Consider the following 3,526-nt stretch of genomic DNA (forward strand, 5'->3'; position numbering starts at 1 on the left):
AAGTAATTAGTTTGATGGGTGCAATCATACCAGCACTAATGCACCGGATCCCATCAGAACTCCGCAGTTAAGCGTGCTTGGGCGAGAGTAGTACTAGGATGGGTGACCTCCTGGGAAGTCCTCGTGTTGCACCCCTCGTTTTTGTTTTTCCCGCCTTGCGAGATAAATTGACAAGAAGGAGCACTCGGGAGTGGATTTTTGGGAAAATCTCGCCCTGCCCATCGCGTAGCCATGGGTTTGGATCAGATCTCCGTTTGGATTGGGATCGGAAGGACGCTAGTATGTCGCTCAAGGATTATATGAATTTTAAGTAATTAGTTTGATGGGTGCGATCATACCAGCACTAATGCACCGGATCCCATCAGAACTCCGCAGTTAAGCGTGCTTGAGCGAGAGTAGTACTAGGATGGGTGACCTCCTGGGAAGTCCTCGTGTTGCACCCCTCGTTTTTGTTTTCTCCGCCTTGCGAGATAAATTGACAAGAAGGACCACTCGGGGGTGGATTTTTCGGAAAATCTCGCCCTGCCCATCGCGTAGCAATGGGTTTGGATCAGATCTCCGTTTGGATTGGGATCGGAAGGACGCTAGTATTTCGCTGAAGGCTTATATGAATTTAAAATAATTAGTTTGTTGGGTGCGATCATACCAGTACTAATGCACCGGATCCCATCAGAACTCCGCAGCTAAGCGTGCTTGGGCGAGAGTAGTACTAGGATGGGTGACCTCCTGGGAAGTCCTCTTGTTGCACCCCTCGTTTTTGTTTTTTCCGCCTTGCGAGAAAAATTGACAAGAAGGACCACTCGGGAGTGCATTTTTGGGAAAATCTCGTCCTGCCCATCGCGTAGCCATGGGTTTGGATCAGATCTCCGTTTGGATTGGGATCGGAAGGACGCTAGTATTTCGCTGCAGGATTATATGAATTTAAAATAATTAGTTTGTTGGGTGCGATCATACCAGTACTAATGCACCGGATCCCATCAGAACTCCGCAGCTAAGCGTGCTTGGGCGAGAGTGGTACTAGGATGGGTGACCTCCTGGGAAGTCCTCGTGTTGCACCCCTCGTTTTTATTTTTTCCGCCTTGCGAGATAAATTGACAAGAAGGACCACTCGGGAGTGGATTTTTCAGAAAATCTCGCCCTGCCCATCGCGTAGCCATGGGTTTGGATCAGATCTCCGATTGGATTGGGATCGGAAGGACGCTAGTATGTCGCTCAATGATTATTTGAATTTTAAGTATTTAGTTTGATAGGTGCGATCATACCAGCACTAATGCACCGGATCCCATCAGAACTCCGCAGTTAAGCGTGCTTGGGCGAGAGTAGTACTAGGATTGGTGACCTCCTGGGAAGTCCTCGTGTTGCACCCCTCGTTTTTTCGGCCTTTGCGGTCTAAGTGTAAGAAGGAAGGGAGTGGATTTTGGGGAAAATCTCGCCCTGCCCATCGCGTAGCCATGGGTTTGGATCAGATCTCCGATTGGATTGGGATCGGAAGGACGCTAGTATGTCGCTCAAGGATTATTTGAATTTTAAGTAATTAGTTTGGATGGGTGCGATCATACCAGCACTAATGCACCGGATCCCATCAGAACTCCGCAGTTAAGCGTGCTTGGGCGAGAGTAGCACTAGGATGGGTGACCTCCTGGGAAGTCCTCGTGTTGCACCCCTCGTTTTTGTTTTTTCCGCCTTGCGAGATAAATTGACAAGAAGGACCACTCGGGAGTGGATTTTTCGGGAAATCTCGCCCTGCCCATCGCGTAGCCATGGGTTTGGATCAGTTCTCCGTTTGGATTGGGATCGGAAGGACGCTAGTATGTCGCTCAAGGATTATATGAATTTTAAGTAATTAGTTTGATGGGTGCGATCATGCCAGCACTAATGCACCGGATCCCATCAGAACTCCGCAGTTAAGCGTGCTTGGGCGAGAGTAGTACTAGGATGGGTGACCTCCTGGGAAGTCCTCGTGTTGCACCCCTCGTTTTTGTTTTTTCCGCCTTGCGAGATAAATTGACAAGAAGGACCACTCGGGAGTGCATTTTTCGGGAAATCTCGCCCTGCCCATCGCGTAGCCATGGGTTTGGATCAGATCTCCGTTTGGATTGGGATCGGAAGGACGCAAGTATGTCGGCCAAGGATTATATGAATTTTAAGTAATTAGTTTGATGGGTGCGATCATACCAGTACTAATGCACCGGATCCCATCAGAACTCCGCAGTTAAGCGTGCTTGGGCGAGAGTAGTACTAGGATGGGTGACCTCCTGGGAAGTCCTCGTGTTGCACCCCTCGTTTTTGTTTTTTCCGTCTTGCGAGATAAATTGACAAGAAGGACCACTCGGGAGTGGATTTTTCGGGAAATCTCGCGCTGCCCATCGCGTAGCCATGGGTTTGGATCAGATCTCCGTTTGGATTGGGATCGGAAGGACGCTAGTATGTCGCTCAAGGATTATATGAATTTTAAGTAATTAGTTTGATGGGTGCGATCATACCAGCACTAATGCACCGGATCCCATCAGAACTCCGCAGCTAAGCGTGCTTGGGCGAGAGTAGTACTAGGATGGGTGACCTCCTGGGAAGTCCTCGTGTTGCACCCCTCGTTTTTGTTTTTTCCGCCTTGCGAGATAAATTGACAAGAAGGACCACTCGGGAGTGGATTTTTCGGGAAATCTCGCCCTGCCCATCGCGTAGCCATGGGTTTGGATCAGATCTCCGTTTGGATTGGGATCGGAAGGACGCTAGTGTGTCACTCAAGGATTATATGAATTTTAAGTAATTAGTTTGATGGGTGCGATCATACCAGCACTAATGCACCGGATCCCATCAGAACTCAGCAGTTAAGCGTGGTTGGGCGAGAGTAGTACTAGGATGGGTGACCTCCGGGGAAGTCCTCGTGTTGCACCCCTCGTTTTTGTTTTCTCCGCCTTGCGAGATAAATTGACAAGAAGGACCACTCGGGGGTGGATTTTTGAGAAAATCTCGCCCTGCCCATCGCGTAGCAATGGGTTTGGATCAGTTCTCCGTTTGGATTGGGATCGGAAGGACGCTAGTATGTCGCTCAAGGATTATATGAATTTTAAGTAATTAGCTTGATGGGTGCGATCATACCAGCACTAATGCACCGGATCCCATCAGAACTCCGCAGTTAAGCGTGCTTGGGCGAGAGTAGTACTAGGATGGGTGACCTCCTGGGAAGTCCTCGTGTTGCACCCCTCGTTTTTGTTTTTTCCGCCTTGCAAGAGGAATTGACAAGAAGGACCACTCGGGAGTGGATTTTTCGAAAATCGCGCCCTGCCCATCGCGTAGCCAAGGGTTTCGATCAGATCGCCGGTTCGCATTGGGATCAGAAATACGCATGTAGGTCGCCCTAGGATTATATGAATTTTAAATAATTAGTTTGATGGGTGCGATCATACCAGCACTAATGCACCGGATCCCATCAGAACTCCGCAGATAAGCGTGCTTGGGCGAGAGTAGTCCTAGGATGGGTGACCTCCTGGGAAGTCCTCGTGTTGCACCCCTCGTTTTTGTTTTC

The 3,526-nt window shown here is 49.2% G+C and overlaps 12 non-coding genes across 12 annotated transcripts; all 12 read left to right on the top strand.

Moving 5' to 3' along the window:
- The first annotated feature begins 16 nt into the window (after positions 1 to 16).
- Positions 17 to 135, top strand: LOC118347470. The gene has a single exon (XR_004800678.1). It is a non-coding gene; the product is annotated as a 5S ribosomal RNA (ribosomal RNA).
- Positions 136 to 324: 189 nt separating this feature from the next.
- LOC118347463 lies at positions 325 to 443 on the top strand. Its single transcript, XR_004800671.1, has one exon. It is a non-coding gene; the product is annotated as a 5S ribosomal RNA (ribosomal RNA).
- Positions 444 to 632: 189 nt separating this feature from the next.
- On the top strand, positions 633 to 751 carry LOC118347467. The gene has a single exon (XR_004800675.1). It is a non-coding gene; the product is annotated as a 5S ribosomal RNA (ribosomal RNA).
- A 189-nt stretch (positions 752 to 940) lies between these two features.
- Positions 941 to 1,059, top strand: LOC118347464. The gene has a single exon (XR_004800672.1). It is a non-coding gene; the product is annotated as a 5S ribosomal RNA (ribosomal RNA).
- A 189-nt stretch (positions 1,060 to 1,248) lies between these two features.
- On the top strand, positions 1,249 to 1,367 carry LOC118347468. Its single transcript, XR_004800676.1, has one exon. It is a non-coding gene; the product is annotated as a 5S ribosomal RNA (ribosomal RNA).
- Positions 1,368 to 1,545: 178 nt separating this feature from the next.
- Positions 1,546 to 1,664, top strand: LOC118347465. The gene has a single exon (XR_004800673.1). It is a non-coding gene; the product is annotated as a 5S ribosomal RNA (ribosomal RNA).
- A 189-nt stretch (positions 1,665 to 1,853) lies between these two features.
- Positions 1,854 to 1,972, top strand: LOC118347473. Its single transcript, XR_004800681.1, has one exon. It is a non-coding gene; the product is annotated as a 5S ribosomal RNA (ribosomal RNA).
- A 189-nt stretch (positions 1,973 to 2,161) lies between these two features.
- Positions 2,162 to 2,280, top strand: LOC118347472. The gene has a single exon (XR_004800680.1). It is a non-coding gene; the product is annotated as a 5S ribosomal RNA (ribosomal RNA).
- Positions 2,281 to 2,469: 189 nt separating this feature from the next.
- On the top strand, positions 2,470 to 2,588 carry LOC118347471. Its single transcript, XR_004800679.1, has one exon. It is a non-coding gene; the product is annotated as a 5S ribosomal RNA (ribosomal RNA).
- A 189-nt stretch (positions 2,589 to 2,777) lies between these two features.
- Positions 2,778 to 2,896, top strand: LOC118347469. Its single transcript, XR_004800677.1, has one exon. It is a non-coding gene; the product is annotated as a 5S ribosomal RNA (ribosomal RNA).
- A 189-nt stretch (positions 2,897 to 3,085) lies between these two features.
- On the top strand, positions 3,086 to 3,204 carry LOC118347462. Its single transcript, XR_004800670.1, has one exon. It is a non-coding gene; the product is annotated as a 5S ribosomal RNA (ribosomal RNA).
- Positions 3,205 to 3,393: 189 nt separating this feature from the next.
- Positions 3,394 to 3,512, top strand: LOC118347466. Its single transcript, XR_004800674.1, has one exon. It is a non-coding gene; the product is annotated as a 5S ribosomal RNA (ribosomal RNA).
- Positions 3,513 to 3,526: the final 14 nt, after the last annotated feature.

This window comes from Juglans regia, unplaced genomic scaffold, assembly GCF_001411555.2.
Source record: "Juglans regia cultivar Chandler unplaced genomic scaffold, Walnut 2.0 Scaffold_887, whole genome shotgun sequence".
In the NCBI taxonomy this organism is placed as follows: domain Eukaryota; kingdom Viridiplantae; phylum Streptophyta; class Magnoliopsida; order Fagales; family Juglandaceae; genus Juglans; species Juglans regia.